The sequence below is a fragment of the Ambystoma mexicanum genome, chromosome 2q (assembly GCF_040938575.1).
Source record: "Ambystoma mexicanum isolate Mex_15411 chromosome 2q, UKY_AmexF1_1, whole genome shotgun sequence".
NCBI lineage: Eukaryota > Metazoa > Chordata > Amphibia > Caudata > Ambystomatidae > Ambystoma > Ambystoma mexicanum.
The window spans coordinates 1,412,825,520-1,412,844,445 of NC_090924.1; the positions used below are offsets into that span (position 1 = coordinate 1,412,825,520).

The 18,926-nt window shown below is 45.1% G+C and overlaps 1 protein-coding gene across 2 annotated transcripts in view; it reads left to right on the plus strand.

Moving 5' to 3' along the window:
• Positions 1-18,926, plus strand: part of ANKRD28 (ankyrin repeat domain 28) — a 1,823,421-nt gene that overhangs the window by 1,067,657 nt on the left and 736,838 nt on the right. The window lies entirely within an intron of this gene.

Below are 18,926 nucleotides of genomic sequence, written 5' to 3' on the forward strand. Positions count from 1 at the left end.
GCGTCCGGCTGCATCTGAGTTGCCGCCACCTCTGCCCATGAGCGAAGAACACCCTTGTTCCAATCCTGAAGAGGGCGAGCTAGCGGACTCCGATTTGGACTGTGTGCCTAGAGACACTGTCTAATGGCTCTTCGTTGCCGTCAAGAGATCCGAAGTGGGATTCGGATGTGGAAATGTAAAGGCCTCGTAGTCCAGCACAACTGTCTCCTCCTGATGATGTGGGGGCCTTCCATGCCATGATGTCAAAGGCCTGTATTGAATTTGGTCTGACTCCGGAGGAGGAACGAAAGGAGTGTTTCCTGTTTGACCACATGGGCAAGAGACAAAAAGCAGTATTCGCCATTCCAATCCTGTACCATGTGTGGCAGGAGGGCCTACGCACAATGCGCCATCCCTTCCCAGAACCAGCAGTCAAAGGGAGGCTGGTGAAGAAATCTAAGGCCCTGGACTCTACGCCAAAGTGCTTGATTTGCAGCCCACCCCTGAATCGGTGGCAGCAGCTAGCCAAAAAGCCAGAACCCAGCACAAGTGTGCTACCCCTCCAGATAGTGACGCCAGAAGACAGGATGCCTTCGCGAAGGTTTTGACTGGGAGCGACAACGGCGAAGGCAGCCAATTGGTTGGCGATCATGGCTCGCTACAATCGCGAGATGTGGTATCGGCTGGCCCCTCTGTTGGAACACCTGCCTGAGAAACACCGTAAAGCTACCATGCTGTTGGTGCGTGAAGGTGAGGAGGCGTCGAATCACAGTATTAACATCGCTGTGGATTTAGCAGAATCTGGTTTCAAACAGAGTAACAATGTTGTGGTTCTAAGTCGATAAGTCTGGCTCAAGTGCCCGGACTTTCGCCCAAAGGTACGTTCTAAAGTTTTGGACATGCCCTCTGAGGGGGAGCAGTTGTTTAGGGAGGCAATTGATGAGGCCCTCAAGGGTATGAAGGAGGACTCTTGACACAGCAAAATCGTTGGGAGCTTTGCAGAGTGGACGCTCGTTTCGCCCTTTTCGTCCCTTTCGTGCAGCGTCAGGAAACACCCGATTTTGCTTCCTCCAGAGACAGAGACCGGGGTTACGGTCTATCTGGATACTTCTCACAGGGGTATAGACAGTCGACGCAAAATATCTGAGACTTTCAGGCATCCAGGAGTAGAGGCGGACAGGCCTCTTCCTCAAAAGGTAGACCAACTAAGCCACAGCAATGACTGTCTTCCTGGAAATGTGCTGGGGGGCAGAGTAGCACTACCCATGGACGAATGGGTCAAGATTACATTAGACCGCTAGGTATTGGACACAGTGCGGTTGAGCCCCTCTCTGGAGTTCAAGGACTCTCCGGTTCCCATTCCTCCAGTGTATACCGTGCAACCTCATCTTCACAGCTTACAGCAGGAGGTTGTACTTATGCTACTGAAAGGAGCTATAGAATTGGTTCCAGTGGCTGAAAAAGGCCAGGGGGTTCACTCCCGTTACTTTGTGGTGAAGAAACCCAACGGCAAGTGGCAACCCATTCTGGACCTTTGGGCGCTGAACAAGACTCTGCAACGCCTGAAGTTCAAGATGCTCACACTTCAGGAAGTCATTCGGTCGGTACAGCCGGGCCAATTTCTGGCCTCGTTGGATTTACTGGGCCATATTTCCACATCGCCATGTGTGAACGGCACCGCAAGTTCCTGCGGTTTGTAGTAGGCCAAGATCATTACCAGTTTCGAGTGCTTCCTTTCGGTTTAAAATCATCCCCCAGGACGTTTACGAAATGCATGACGCCGGTGGTGGCGTGGCTCCGACGAGGAAGTAATGGCGTCTACCCGTACCTGGACGACTGGCTGGGGCTCGTAGCCGGGAGCAATGCAGGCAAGTCTCAGCGCTACCATTCAGCCGTTGCAACGACTGGGCTTCACCATCAACTTTGAGAGGTCCTTTCTTTCTCCCTCCAAACACTTGGTGTTTCTGGGGGCAGAATTTCATTCTCAACTAGGCCTGGTGAGGCTCTCGGTCGAGAGAGTTCGGAAGCTCAGACAGAAAGCAGATGAGTGGAAGGTTGGTACAATGGTGTCGGTCAGGACATGCATGTCACTGCTGGGAGCCATGGCGTCCTGCAGTCCGTTGGTGAAGAACTGTCGTCTCTTCATTAGGCCGGTGCATTTGTTCCTTGCTGACCGGTGGGCTCAGAGTCGCGGATCGTGGTCCGACAAGGTGGTGGTTGAGGACGACTTAGTGGAAGCTCTTCGATGATGGCAGTGCTCGGACAATCTGGGTCGGTTGCTGGAGCCGGAGTTTCAGGTTAAAATTGTGACAGATGCCTCTCAAACAGGGTGGGGGGGGCGCATCTCGAGGGCTCCCAGGTCCAGGGTCAATGGTCTCGGGTGGAGTCAAGGTTTCACATCAATGTGCTCGAACTGAGAGCGGTACATTGGGCCCTGAAATCGTTTCTGCCGCGCATGCGCTGCTCCGTGGTGAGGGTGTTGATGGACGATACCACCACAATGTTTTACCTCGGGAAACAGGGGGACACTCATTCCAGAGTGCTTTCAAAAGAATCTCAAGAACTTTGGTATTGGGCCATTGCACAACATCAGTATTGTAGTGTTTCACCTGCTGGGAGTGATGAATGCGCATGCAGACTCTTTCAGCAGGGAGGTAAGCCAGCTACACGAATGGCAGCTGAATGAATAACGGGTGTCCATGATCTTCCAGAAATGGGGTCGTCCTTCATTGGATCTCTTCGCAACGCGGAAGAACAAGAAGTGCAAGGAGTTTGCCATTAGGTGTGCTCAACCCGAGTCTTTACGGGATGTGTTCTCGTTCCCGTGGACAGTCCGGTTCGCTTGCGCATTTCCTCCCTTTGCACTCGTTCGATGGACCCTCCAGTGGATTCGGAGATACCCAGGCCGTGTGATTCTGGTGGCCCCGTTCTGGGCCAGGCAGCCGTGGTTCTCGGATCTGCTTCATCTATCCGTGGCGGAGCCGGTTCGGTTGCAGGTGACGCCAGACCTTCTGTCTCAGGACATGGGCACTGCCTGGCACCATGATTCAGCGTCTCTCAGACTGACGGCTTGACTCCTGATTTCTCAGAGTTTGGCCTGCTGAACATTCCTGGTGACTGTCGACACATTTTGGAGGCTTCTAGAGCTCCATCCACAAATGTCTCCTATGCGTGTAAATGGAAAAGGTTTTGTGTGTGGTGTAAAGGCCAGCCTGGGGTGGACCCTTTGAACATTTTGCCGGAGCAAGTTCTACCCTACTTATTGCATTTGGCAAATAAGGGTTTGGTGTTCTCCTCCATAAAAGTACACTTGGCAGCAATTTCTACATTAACTCAGAAGCGGCATGCTACGCCTCTGTTTAGTGATAGTCTCATCAAGCATTTTCTGAAGGGGTTATATCGAACTTTTCCTCCAGTCAAGACGTTCCCTCCAGGGTGGAGCCTCAATGTGGTTCTGTCAGGTCTGATGAGGCCTCAGTTTGAATCTGTCGTCGACGCCCTTGCAGTTTTTGTCTTGGAAAGTGGTGTTTTTGGTGGCCATTACTTCGGCTAGGAGAATATCTGAGTTGCAAGCTCTGGTTGTGGATCCTCCATACTTACAGTTCAAGGACAAGGTGGTGTTGGCCACTAACCCGCACTTTATTCCAAAAGTGTCAACCACTTTTCATAAACTTTCTTCAATTGTGTTACCATCGTTCTTTGCTTCCGCGTCGGCAGAGAGAGAGTTGCATACGCTGGATGTGAAAAACGCATTGAAATTTTATCTGAATCGTACTCAGGAGTTCAGACTTTCTAAACAACTGTTTGTGGCTTATGGACCCTCCGTCAAGAGATAGGTGATCTCCAAGCAGGGACTGTCTCGCTGGGTGTCATCGGCTATCTCATCCTGCCACACTAAGGTGGGAAAGCCTTTGGAGAGAAGTCCTAAGGCACACTCAACGATGTCCACGGCTTCGTTGGCGGGCGGCATTATGGTCAGGGATTCCGCTAGTGGACATTTGCCAGACGGCCTCCTGGTCGGTGCCGCATACCTTTACTCAACATTACTGTCTGGAACAGCATGGTGCGGATGAGCAAGTGGGACGTGCAGTCCTGCAACGCCTGTTTCTGTAAGGTAAGCCCTGCAGCTTCGGGGTGTCTATTTGAACGTTATCACTGCTGGTTGTTCAGGTCCCATGTATGTGATTCTGCGCTGTATTGGTTTGCATTTGCACGCCTCCATGCATGATTGATAATGCTATGTAATCTATTCACAGCATGTGAATCCATGAAAGATCCAATGCTGGAGAAGGGAGTAGTTTCTTACCTGTAACTCCATTTCTCCAGCGTTGGTATCTTTCATGGATTCACATGCGCCCACCGGCCGCCCCTGAATGCAGACCTGGTTCGGATTGCCTCTACTTTTGAGGTTGAGATCTGAAGGGAAGCCGCAGGGGCAGGGATATTTATACCCTACGTCCTATTGGTGGTGGCTAAAGCACCGAAATAAGACGTTGATAGGACACTAAAGTGTTGAAGTTTTCCACCGCTATTTTAAAAATGACAGAGGTTCCCCGTCTGTCGGTGAATATTCACAGCATGTGAATCCATGATAGATACCAACGCTGGAGAAATGGAGTTACAGGTAAGAAACTACTCCCTTCTCTGACAACGACGAGGGTAGTGTGCCTCCTCTTGCTAATACGACACCACAGGCTCCACCTAAGCAAGGTTCTGCTCAACCTTCTGCCCACACACCTTCCAATTGCAGGCTCTACGCAGACACCTGTCAAGGTTGACAAACCTTCCAGACCTCACCAGGCACCCCATGCCCTCCGGTTCACGGGACGTGTCTATAAATCGTGAGGGCGAGCTAGCTGATATACCTCCAAGAGACTCCCCTCCAGATGAAATTGGCTCCTTTCATGTTCTCATGTCATGAGCAGCGAAGCGATTTGATCTTCTCCCAGAGGAGCCGAAAAAGTTGTTTCTTAATCGAAGGTGGGAATCTTCCAGAAAATCAGTGGTAGTTTTTACAGTGCTGGAAAATATTGTGGCAGGTGGCCTTCTGGTCATGGGAAATCTGTTTTTAGCGCCGACCAAGAAAGCATGGGTCACAGATTCAGTGCCCAAATGCCTCCGCAGCCGCACGTAAGCTCGCTGCCAAGCCTTCGTCCCATTGAATGGTACTCCCAGACAAGGAAGGCAAACAACTGTATGCTTTTGGCATGAGGGGTCATCTCTACTACTGCTATGACCATCAAAGTGGCTAACTCGTTGGCAATCTTCTCCCGCTATGACCAGGAGCTCTGTTTCAAGCCAGGGCCAATCCTTGACTTTCTTCCTGATAAGAAAGATGAGGCAATTACACTATGGCATGAGGGAGAAGCAGCATCATCTCATGCCATCTCTATTGCTGTGGACATCTGGGACACAGGATTCTGCCAGATGGGTAAAAGGGACAGTGTTATGACATCATGGTTGGTTTAAGGCCACCAACTTCTGGCTGGAATTCCAGTCAAAGGTAGTGGACATGCCGTTTGACGGCATAGATTTGTTTGCAAGAAGGTGGCTGAAATGGGTCGTTTGTTGTGTACTCTGTAACACCGACACCAATCCTTTAGCTCAGGGATAACAAGATTTTCAAGGACTTTGAGGGATTATAGATCTTCCTACCATCTGCAGATGTCTCATACCTGCACCACCCAATAGGGTTACAAGGGAAGATCACAAGCCAATCGAGGAAACCAGTGACAATGTAGAGTTTCCTCCAGAAGCCAGTGCTGAAGCGGGCCTGACCAGGCTCTGGCCCTGATGCCCACTTGGACACCCCTGTAGGGGAGCGTCTTGCCAACTTTGCCACGCAGTGGTAATCCATCACCACTGACACATGGGTGTTTTCCTTCACTCAGCATGGCCATACTGTGGAGTTCATTGGGCCCCTCCACTCCATTTCTCCCATTCCAAAAGCAGAAAAGCACCTACCCCATCCCCTACGGGAGGTACAACCCTGCCTAACAAAAAGGCCTATCAAGATCATACCAGCACACATGCGGGGCACCAGAGTATACTACAGATACTTTCTGGTGAAGAATGACAGGAGTCTGGAGACCCACACTAGACATATGAAGGCTCAACACATTCCACAAGTCTCAAGCTTTTTGCATGGTGACGCTTCAGCACATCTTGGGTCAGCTGAAAAAAATTGATTTTCTCACCTCTCTAGACCTAGAGGATTCACACCTCCATATCCCCATTCATCGACTGCAAAGGCGTTTTCTCAGATTGAAGTTTGCAGGAAAACACTACCAATTTAATGCCTTGCCCTGCTGACTAAAGTCAGCACCAAGAGTTTTCACCAAGTGTCTTGCTCCAATTGCTGCCCAACTTCGGCGTGCAGGAATTCACTTCTACACATATTTTAATGACTCGTTGGTGCGTGCCCCATCGCTTCCACTTGCAAATCAGCATATCAAGGCACAAGTCTATGCCTAACCTCGCTGGGGTTCTCTGTTAGCTTAATCCTGCTCAAAACTTGCTGTTCTAGTGCTCACACCTCCACACACTCTTGTGTGTCGCCACACCTTCAGAGGACAGGGTGAATGCCATCCTGAACAAGCTCCTGTAGCTGTCATGCCTGTCGATTTGTTTCCGTCTGCTCTTTCAAGTCCCTCCTGGGGATTATGTCTTCCTGCATCCCTTCAATTCCACACTGCATACTCCGAATAAGATAACTTCAGGAGTTCCTCCATGCCCGTTGGCAACAAATCCCAGGGCAGTGGAAGGACACCCTTCACCTCACATCGTTTGTGGATGCCCACCAATGGCGGAATAATCTTTTCAACCTCACTCAGGGTGTCCCCATTCGCCTCCTAGCTCATCAGATCACTATTACCACGGATGCCTTGATGGAAGGATGGGGAGCCCACATGGCAGAATTCCACACCAGAGACCTGTGGTTGCCTGAAGAAAAGGCTCTACACATTAGTGTTCTAGAGCTCAGAATGGTGTTCTGGGCTCTGAAGTCCTTCAAGCCACAATTGCAGAACCAGGTGATTTGCGTCTTCACAGACAATACCACCACCAAGCAATGAGGGGGGCTCGCAAATTCTGTTCCTCAGAGTCCCAGGCATTGTGGACATGGGCTCTTGTGCACAAGTTCCTAATTCCCTTCCATCTGCCAGTGATACATAATATGGTAGCAGACTCGCTCATCAGGGAATGGGAACTTCTCCAAAGTCAGGCCATCCAGAGATCGATATGCTAAATAGTGACTAACAAGAAATGCACCAGGTTTACAATCAGGTTTCCTCAGACTAGAGCTTGAGGGATGCATTCTTGTTCCCATGGGAATTACTGTTTACTTCACCTCCCCCTCCAATCCCCCTAAGGCCCTAATTCCTCTTCACCTATAGTTTTCTGGCATGGATTCACATGCTCATGAATATTCCCTGTCAGGCTGGGCATCATCTGTAAAAGAGAAAACAGTTTCACTTTCACTTAAAAACATTTTTTCTCCTCTAAACCAATCACTGTCCTCTGGGTCATACTGCCTCATCCAATGACAGTCCTCTCCCTAAGCCCCTCCTCTGGCAGCCATCTTCAGATTTGTACTGCACTCTTCAGTGTTGGAAGTTATGGGAGCTTAATGTGGTGCTTACTAAGCTCATGGGACCCCCGTTTGAGCCTATGCATTCGGCTCCACTCAAGTTTATGTTGTGGAAAACAGCTTTCTTCATGGCCATCACCTCTGCATGACGAGTGGGTCAGATCCAGGCCCTATCTTGTGAACTACCTTACTTGACTTTTCACATTACGAGGGTGGTGCTGCGGATCCACCCCTCCTTCATGTCCAAGGTGCCTTTGGACTTTCATCTGAACGAGACCTTGGTGTTACCTGTATATTTCCGATGCCTTTGTCGCCGGCTGAGAGGACTTTGCACTCGCTGGATGTGGCTAGAGCGCTGAAGTTTTATGTGGCCTATACGAAAAATTTGCGGGAAAAACCTCTAAACTTTTTGTGTACTATGGTCCTGTGAACCTTGGGATGGCCCTGTCGAAGCCTTCCATTTCCAGATGGCTCTCCGGCTGTATCACCCATTGTCACCGGTTGGAAAACTGACAGCTGCCTGGCCGTCCGAGAGCCCATTCCACCAGGGCGATGGCTGCTACATCATTCCTGTCTGGGGTGCCCCTGCTGGACATCTGCAGCGCTGCTACGTGGAGGTCGACGCACCCCTTCTTGAGAATCTTCTACATCGACTGGGATTCCAGGGAGGAGTCCAGAGTCTGCCAAGCAGTGCTGTGCAACCTGTTCGCTTGAAGGTGAGCCTGGTGCTTATGTTGAGCCTTACCACCTCCCTTGGTTGTGCATGTGTGTACTGTTATGTATTCTTTATTCATCACATGCAAATCCATGCCAGACCCCATCCTGGAGAAGGAACAAGTTACTTAGCTGTAAATGTTGTTCTCCAGCTTGGGTCTGACATGGATTCACATGTGAAACCTCCCGCCTACTCCTCTGTGGCTCTTCTCTTGGTCATACTGCCACTTTACGTGCTACCAAATCTGAAGATGGCTGCCAGTGGAGGGTCTTAGGTAGAGGGCGTCATTGGCTGGCTGCAGTATGACCCAGAGACCAGTGATTGACTGTTATGAGAAACGCAGTTCAGAAATGAAACTGATTTTTTCTTCTAGTCATACAAATCCATAACATGCCTTTTTACAGTTTTTTTCCAAAATAAATCGGAGAAGAAAGAAAAAGCAAAGAAGAAACAGACAATTCATGTCAAATATACATATGTACAAAACAGTCATAAAAGTAGATACAAAATCCTAAAATCCATGATTTTCGCAAATTAATTTCAAAGCAAAATCTAATGGGGAAAACTGTCCAACCTAGGTCTTGAAGTCAGTTCAGTTTTTCTAATCCTTATTGCCAGTCAATTTTAGTTCTTTTAGCAGTAAGACTACTTCAACAGTAACTAACATCTAACTTTCTGAGGCAAGTCTTTGCCAAAACATCGCAATGTTCAGGATTCTGATGTCCTGCATCAATCTTGGGAATTTTGTCGCTCTGACAATCCATGTTCCTCTGCCTTCAGCTAAAAGGTGATGGGCTGTTTGTCTTACCGCTGCATCACATTTGTCACAGATATCAGATGGAAACCTTTCAGTCTCTCGAATATGCTGAATTTCCACGGTCTGTAAAAGGTTTAATCTTAATCTCAGATTCCTTCCTAACTCCTGGATTTGTTGACTTCTTTAGATAAGAAGAGAGAAAAGATCTTGGTTTGTCAGTCAGCGACCATGATGATGACATTTTTGGCCGCTCTCATTCTTTCTATCGTTCTTATCCAGTCCATGCACTTCATTGACTCTTTTTTGTTTTCGTTGGATTGTGAATTAAGACGTCAATTGTGCTGTCAGATAACACCAATATTTCATTCATTACATTTTGATCTTAATGTATCCAGAAAACAATTGCTTTTACTGTTCATTGCGAGTGCAACCTCCTCATATAATAACCTCGGAGGGACCAAAATTAACCTATATAGGGAGATCCACTTCCATTCCATCGTTTACAACAAGGATATGAGTCCCAATTCATAGCTTACACATGCAATAGGTATAGAATTAGGGAGAGCCAGAGTTCCTCTCCAAATTTTACTTTCAATCTTGTTCGAGTCTATACTAAAAACCTGGAGATTGCATTCAAGGCCAAAGATAATTGTAGGAATTACTTTTCCAACTTAAAAATTCAATATAGGTAACGGGGACAATGTACAGTATTGAACAAGAATTCTCTTCATTTGGGCACACGTCTTCATCAGTTTTAGCTCAGTGGTAGAAAGAAAATGGGCCTTGATGGGATAAACCGCAATTAATGATCAAATTAATCATTTGCCAAGTATAAGGTTTAGGTATCAATGGATGTTTGAGGATAATTTTTGATTTACTGGGATTCATTTTCAAATAATTTTCTATCGCATACCTAGACAAAGCTGTTAGTAAACACTGCAAGCCGACTTGCGTGTGGTCTAAGAACAGAATTTCATCAGCATATGCCAACCAATTAATCTGTCAACCATTGAAACAGATCCGATAAATACAGAATAAACAAAAAACAACCCTGACGTACTCCTCTTTCTAGATTGATTGATATAGGTTCACATATCGCGCCATTCTCACTCTTGGAGCTGATCTTTCATGTAGAGGTATAAGAATGGTCAGTAGATGGTAAGGTAAGCCCCATATTTTCAATTTCCCCCAACGTTTGTTTCTATTTATAATGTCAAAAGCTTGGGAGAGGTCCACCCAGGCTTCGAAAAGAGGTAGACCACCCTTTACCAGTGAGTCTATACTGACACAGTATGAGAGTGTTTAGAGAGGTAGATACCCCTCTCCTGAAGCCGGTCTGCTGTTTGGGGAGTGTACCTTTAGAATCAGCCCATTTCTCAAATTCTTCTAAAACAAATCCTGAAAAGGTTATACCATCTGCATCCAGTAGCAAGATTGGACGATAGTTGGCTGCGGCCAAACGTTTGCCTTTTTTATATATCAGATTATGATAGAATTTTTCTGCGACTGTATTGTTTTTGTGGCAATCATGTTGTCTAACAGAATTTTGAGAACTCTAGCCCATACGGGCGGATTTTTCTTAATTGTATTTGTGAGGCCATTTGGGCCTACTGCTCTGGAAATGGATGATTTCTTTGTCATGGTCCCAATATCATCAGATACAAAATCTAAAGACCATTCTGAGCATACTTGAATTAAGGGTTCCTGACTATCCGTGGGTACATAAACCTTGCAGAAATGATCCACCCAGTTTTTTTTTCAATTACCGGTGTCCGATATGTTCATTGAACTAACTATGGTTAATTCCTGGAATATCTCAGAGTGACGGCTTTAAGCATTTCCTCCCCATTTCTCTGACGCATCATGAGCTTATGCGTTGTCACCCAATTTCTGTAGAGGTTATTTAAGTTTTATTTGATCTTTGTAATCTTTTGTGCTTTTGACTGTTTTTTTAAGTAATAGTTTTCGAAATCGTTTTTCCTTTTTTTTAATCATAAATTTGGATATCAAAAGAATGTTTGATTTCCACTGGGTTTGGAGCTCCCCTTTATTGAACGATTTAGGCCCCATAAAAAGTCAATAAAGCTACTTGGTTTACAATACTCCATCAATTGTTGATCAGTTAGATCTTTGATGGCATTATCCAAATTGTGAGAATTTGTCCCCCTCTTTCAAACCTCACTACCCGATTACCAGCTGTGTTTGCAAGTAACTCTTGTGTATATCGAGGCATTGGAGATCTTTCTCCAAGCTTAAGAACAGCTTCGAACATTGCATGGTCATTGGCATTACCCTCTGTCAGAGTGAAATTGATGCAATTGTCAAATATTTTCTTCTAGACGAAAATGTAATCAATTTTCGAGAAAGATTGACCTCTCAGCCAAGAAGAGGCACAGGGGGAATATCTCTCTCGACATTGACATTTAACATTCTTAAATCCCATTCTGACTTGAAGTCACACCATGCATACCCATTTCTAGATTTGTATTTATACACAGAAGTCACGGATTTAGAGGTAGTACATTGTGTATTAAAATGCCCTATTATTAACTCATCTGAGGGAAATAGGGAGGAGTAATCCACCAAAAGGTCTGAGAGGTTTTTCAGAAAGTTAATCAGTGGTATAATCTGGAAGTTCCAATATATTGTAATTACAATACAATTTGAATCATTTCTATTTTCTCTAGTATGTATTCTTACAGCCAGGATACCCTGTAAGACATTTGACAGCAATGTTGAAGTAAGACAAATCTAATTTTTACATTGGAGTAACAGTCCCCCGCTCGGGCGACCTCTACCACTAAAATTAGCAAGTTGTTGTTGCACAGAGAAACTGTCAATACCCAAATCTTCAGTCAACCAGGTTTCCTGGAGTGATATCAGGTCAAAATGTTGGAAGATCTAGAATTCTTTTAGTATCATTCAAGAAGGGATGATATCCTCTTGAGTTCCAGGATAGGAATTTTATAGCCTGGTTGGCTAAAGTTTTGGTTCCCGGATGCCTGTTTTAATAAAAACTTAGGTTATAATATTCTGTACCATTTACCACATATTGGGTGAAGCCCCAGTTGAGCTAATCATATTAAGATTTTGGCATGGTATCACCTGATTTACAAGATTAACAGATATTTTGTTTATTTGGGGGGAGTCACTTGATATCAGGAAGCCCCTCTTTAACCATTCTTCTTTGGCTCCCCACATTTTTTCCATAGATCATCTTGATTTCATAGAGTTCCGCGATATTTGTATTCGGATTTGATGGAAAACTCACTCGATCAATATCACTAGATGAAAGATATTTTAACTGACATTTCTACTAGGATTGTTGGTCGATTTAAGGGTGCAGTTAGTGCATTATCAGTATATTTGTCTGACAGGAAAACTTTCAAGCTATGGTCCCCATCCTGAGTGGTCTTGGATGACCGCAAATGGGCTGGACCCTTCATTGTTGATGATTGTTTCAAGAAAGAGTCAGTCTTTTGGGTTTTAACGACTTCTTCTTTCTTATTATCAAGTTTACTGCCATAGTGTTTTTCTGAACCCCTATGATTTTGTAGATTATCTCCCCCTTGATCTATCAAATCCTTTTGTGGAGTTTTTGGATCTTCCCAAGGTTCAGGACATCTAGGCTGCATAGACTTTTTTTAATTTTAGCTTTCAGAAAGATGGGTGCAATTTTCAAAGGCGGGGAACTCGGTTTAGGTTTTTGCTTCAGTTTAAGGAAGCTTGGGGCTCGATCATATCTGTTTGACGGCCCACTGTAGTCTTTATTATTTCCGGCGTGTTTCCTGGGGTGGTCTTACTTGTATCAATCACTTCCAGACTATTTTTATTTTTGCTGGACCGGTTTGGAGCCGTTCAGCGTCACCTCCAAATCTTTAATGAGCCGGTTTATAGGTGAGCTTCAATTTTTCTTAGTTTTGATTTGTATGATTCGACTTTTCCTCTAGAGATCTTTTTTGAACTCTGTTCATTCTATTGCTCCGCTTTTTTATGATTTGTTTTCTTAATCCGCTTCTCTACTTTATCCTTCAGTGCAGATGGATCATTTTCAGTGACTTCCTCTCCTATGATTTTGGGGGTGTCCTCCTCCTCTGCTAGTTGGGCTGTCGTGTAAATTCCTCCATTACAGAAGCTGATAAGGGTGTATCATTCAAGTCATTTCCCAATAGATTCTCTGACAATGGCTGTAGGCACCTCGCGTAGCCTCCATGCGGAGGAAGGACAGCACCCTGTTCCAATCTGGAATTAATTGTTGTAATTTCTTCTTTTAACCAATTTCATTGATTAATTATAATACCCAATTCCTCGGTACAATTCCCAGATATAGGTTGCAGGATTGCATTGACTCTTCCTTTGACTCGTTTACAGCGGATTTCAGTGCCACCATGTTTGAGTCATTTGTCTCCATCTCTTTTGTGAGCACAAGTAGAATTCCTGAATGCTGTCAGACTTCTTGCTTCAGGTTTTCAAACACCTTTACCAGGGAGCTCAACACAAAATTCAGGCCAACTATAGTTGAGGACCCAATTCCTGCAATTTATTTAGATCCATAGCTGTCTCCTTCGCGTAATGACCGTTTTTGGTCTGTGGAGGTTTTAGAGGGACACCATTTTCACCCTCCCAGTCACCCCAAAATTCAGGCACAGAATTGAGTTCATATAATCAGCAGGGAGTACATTTACCCATGCCTCCAAGTCCACCATTAGGATTTGAGTGTGATCAATATTTTGGTTTCAAATCAACCCCAATTGTTATAGTGTCATTAGGTCATTCACTTGAAGTAGAAAACACAGGTATTGGAGTTGACTTGATTGGCCCAATGGAAAATGGTCTCCAATAGTATTTTTCATTGTTGTGACGGTAAGGGTACAATTTAGATTGTACTCAGTTTGTTAGTGCCTGATTCAGTGGAGTAGAGACTCTTGATTTCTATTAAGTTTATCCTTAAAGAATCTCTCAAACCTGAACTCGTCGGCTTTTGAAGATCTGTTGGAAAACACTCTGCGGGGGATAAAACCTACCTTCCTCAGATTTTTATGCTCGAAAGGTCGACTTGCCAAGAGAGCCAGTCTTTTCAGAGAGTGCGGTAGTTGAAGTATGTCCAGCCGATGTGAATGTTTCCCCTGAAGCAGCACTGTGTAAATTGTATGGCTTGGACATTCTCTCACAAGCCTCCTCTACTCGTATGCAGAGTTTTTGCCCAAGCCTAGCAGTGTTGAATTAAAGCTTTGACTGGAATCCCAGTATTGATAATATACTTTAAACGAGACACTGAGCGTGTCAAAGGCACAGGGCCTGCAGTCCTCGCCCAGCGACAAATAAGTTGTGTGCGAAGAGAATGCCAAGAGATTTCAGGGAATATTCGCCGTATTAACACAAACGGCTGCACTGCCAATTAGACTAATAACATTCAGATATGGTCAGCAGTGTTTTTCACAGTAAAGACGATTTTGTTCTGGTAGCTGTGATCATGTACCAGAATGCAAGTCAAATTCAAAAATGTGCACTATATTTGTTTTTCAATATTTGGAGACTTAATTTGCTCGGACCTCCACCACCGACCACTACCAAACACTTGGGCAGGTGTTTAGATTGTGAAAGAAGCCACACTGTATTTTGTCCCGGGCTCACTATGCATCCAGGAAAGTATTCACACACCGATGGCAGGATCTGGTGCAGCAAAGTAAGAGTAGCTCCAAACAGAAAGCAGAAAGCACACTACCAAACACTTCTGCCTCACTTCCGCATGCAAATCCATGCCAGACCCATGCTGTAGAACAACAGTTACAGGTAAGTAACTTATTCCTTACACCAAGAGGGTTTTACTCCCCTGGAATAACTGTCATCCCGAATCCGAGTTATAGGTTTTTCCTATTTCAGGAATAAGTGTTCCACTATTCAGAAAAGTATATTGTCCAGTTGGTTCACTGAGTGATTTCTTGCTGAGCATCACAGTGCAACTGCTAAGGTTTACTACCCTTGTATTACTGAAAGTAATCTAAAAGTAACTATTGGTTTGACTTCACTGGAAATACTCTTATCTGTTCTAAATAAGGTCTTATGCTTTGGTCTGTGTACCTTCAAGCATAGTTGTTTTTATATTTTTTATAAATGTGTTTGGCTCTATGACCAGAACTTACCGAAGACTTAACTTTCCCTACTTGTATTTAAAATAAACCTTTTGATCTTTTGTTATAATACTTCTGGTTGTGTTTCTATTGAAACCTTGTTGTACTACAGGCTCCATGTGCTTTCCTACAGCCCTCCATCCCTCCAAAGATAAGCCTAGCTGCTCGGTCTACGCTACCATGGACTCAGGTGGTACATCCTTATGTTACTTTGCATTTATATAGCCGCTTATGTACCATTGGTATGATCTCAAGGCGCTGGTAGGTTGAACGCCCTTGGGAACTGTAGTTCAGAGAGAGAGTGAGAGAGAGAGAGAGAAACACACACACACCCCGGATATGGGTGCAGCAGATGTGACACTCGTATGATAGCTGCTTCTTAGCGGTAGGTGTGATCGTTGGGAGATCACGAGAATGTGTTCGTTCTGGCATGGTGATACCAGACTGATTCTGGCTGCGTTAGGCCTGGGGAGAACACCTAGGTTGGTGGGTGTGCAACCAGCAGTGTTTAGTTAGAATGATGGGGAGTATGAGGCAGGTGTTGGTATGAGAATAGCTATATATATATATGTCATAGTATCGCTGTGTTCTAGTTGAGTGGTGTTGTATAGAAGAGAGTAAGCTTGGTGATGTGATATGGTGGTTTTCAGTAGGTGCTTGTGATAGAGTGCCTTCATGGTCCATACATTCCATGCTCTAACTGTTTCATGCACACCAACCATTCCATGCACTCCAGTCATTCTTGTGCAATTCCATTCCGTGCACTCCGTCTTATTAATCCGTTCCATGCATTCCTTCTGATCCATGCCTCACATCCGTTCCACCTACTTTGTCGGTTCCATCCACTTTATCCTGCTTCATCCATTCTACCCGCTTATCTTATTTCATCCATTCTACCCACTTCATCCTGCTTCATCCATTCTACCCACTTCATCCTACTTCATCCTTTCCACACACTTCGTCCTTCTACCCACTTCATCCTACTTCATCCTTCTGCCCACTTCATCCTACTTCATTATTTCGACACTCTCCGTCGGCTCTGCACTAAGAATGGAGTCTTATACTGTCTCAGTTGAATGGTTTTACTAAGCCCTTAGTTGGGCTTCAGAAAAACAGACTTAATAGATCTTCAAGCAGGTCTTGTAACTTGTTGTTCCCATTGTTAGGAGTGTTTACTGTATGGAATACAGGTCCCCAATTCTTAGTATCAGTCTGTACTACTCATGGAACCTTGGTGTCAGACCAGTCAGGCCGATCATAAGAGGAAGATGTGCACTGTAGGTAAGTACACCGAACCCAGTTAGTAATGCAATTAAAAAAAAAACTCTCACCAATAAATATATATAAAATAAATATTTATTCGATTTACACAGAGAGGTTTTAAGATACTTGGGTCATTACACCAATACACAATGAATTACTTGCAGATACTTTTCAAAGGCCTCTGCTTAGTTTGTAGGTGCTTGCGTTACAACTGTTAGTTTGACACTAAGGCCAGTTCTACCGTATTAGCGGTATTACCGCACACACGTGCACAGATGTAGATATACAGTAATTGTGTTTAGTTATCAAAATCACATAAAATAGTCTTTTGGGAAGGAAAACAGTTGGTTAGTCAAACAGTAGCAGAGCTCTGTTTTAGAGACGTTTTTGGAGCTAACTAATGCTTCTAAATTCCAATTCCTAACCAGCTGCACAAGTCAGTTTGGATAGGGCTTTAAGTCTTACGAAGCGGGGAACAGCAAAAGTTCCTTAGGATACTTCTACTCCCTAGGAAAGGATACTTGAAGAATCAACCCAACATTGGAGACCCTGTCAAGGGACTCCCAAAAGGTACACAAGCTGGCCGCTTGGGTAAGAGTGGACACCTCTTTCTGCACTTCAACGCTCTGGAGCGACTTCTCGGTTTAAGGTAAGCCATACCCTTTAACCACACAGTATTTTAGGTTCAAAGAAATATATTCCCGGCTGGATTCTCCTCTGCAGCAGCGATCAACCGTGTCTCCGGATTCCTTGGTCTGGTCAAAAGGAAGGACAATGAACAGGATGTCTAAGCAGCAGTCGTGATAGAGGACGTCTGGCATGGATTTCTTCAACTCCTCTGGTCAGTCTGTGCTTTTGTCGCCTTTTCTGCAGCACCAACAAAGGACATGATTCGCCTAGTCAAGCTTCGATTCCTGGTGTCCTGCACTCTGGTGAGGGGACTTGGATGAGTCGGATTGTCTCTCAGGAGGTTCACCTGGAGCTCGGCAAAGACTTGGATGGGTTCCGCGTTTGCAAGACTTGGCACGATTATTGGGTCGGAGGTCTCCTGGAATTCACAGTCTGCAGCTCTGGCAAGGCACGGTACCTTGGGAGATGGCTCACATTGTAGTACGTCTCAGGGCAGGTTGGGATCCCAAAGGGAAGGAGTCATCTCTGGTCATTGTCTTCTTCGTTTACTTCAGTTTTCAGTAGTAGACTTGCCTTTCACACACAGACCTCCCCCTCCCAGAATGGTAGAAGTGGGGCTAAAAAAGAACCACGCTAGAAATGGTGAAGAAAGAAAGGCGCCACCAAGTTAGAACATAGTGGAGACTGTGAATAGCCTGCGGTTAAAAAATAACTCAATAGTTGGTAAAACACTTCCACCAGCCATAACTAGAAGGTTGTCTTTTTGACTAAAAGTCACAGGAGCAGAGAGGCTATCCGGTATCTGGTCTTTCCTTCGAAAGCCATACCATACCATCGAAAATTATTAATTGAATTGCCTTTCAATCGAAAAGCATATTCATTTAATAATTTTCGATGGTTAATTTTGATGGCTAGGGTTGGATTTAGGGCTAGGGTTGGATTTAGGGCTAGGGTTGGATTTAGGGCTAGGGTTGGATTTAGGGCTAGGGTTGGTTTTAGGGCTAGGGTTGGATTTAGGGCTAGGGTTGGATTTAGGGCTAAGGTGGGGTGGGGCTTGGGGGCGAACCCCCCCTCCCCAAAATATTAAAAAGAAAAACATTACAAGGAGCTGGCCAGTGCCGACATTTCAGCACTGGACAGCTCCATGTAACGTTTTAATGTAGAAAATAAAGCATCAAAATGTTATTTATTACATTTAAAAGTCTGTATCTATTCGATGGAAACATTTAGATGGATATGTACTTTTAAAGTAAAATGTAGATGCTTTTATTTTCGATGCATCTTTTTTGATGCATTGGCATTTCGATGCATCATTTTCGATGCAATGACTATAAACCAGGCTATCCCTGTGTCACTCCACATAAGGTGGAAAACACAGAAAACAGAGTTCCAAAAGTCAGAGCAAAAAAGAATAAATGAGTGGAAAAAGACTCCACTCATTCAGGATAGAAAGAAAAAGGTCTAGAAGTCTAGCAAAAAGTTCTGGGGGGTCTCTAGGATAGGGGATGAAGCATAAAAAGGCACCGACGAGGGTCTTCTTGAGATCTGGCAGAGAAGGTCTTCACCTGGACTTTGCTGGTGCTGCTCAGCTACAGGGGTCATTTTCTGATAGTCAATTGGTTGCTCTTCTTCATAGAGGACTTGGCTCCAACGATGTTCTGGCGAATGGCGTAAGGAGCCCCCCCTTCATCCAAGATTTGGGTTGGGTGCTTGCCACCATTCAAACTGGCAATGGATAGCCAGTGGCTACAACATCTGCCCAGCATTACACGTTCAGTTGTTGCGCTGTATCCTGGGACTAGACAGGCCCAGCCCACACCTCCATCCTCACACAAAAACCTCCACTCGTCAAGGCAGCTTTCC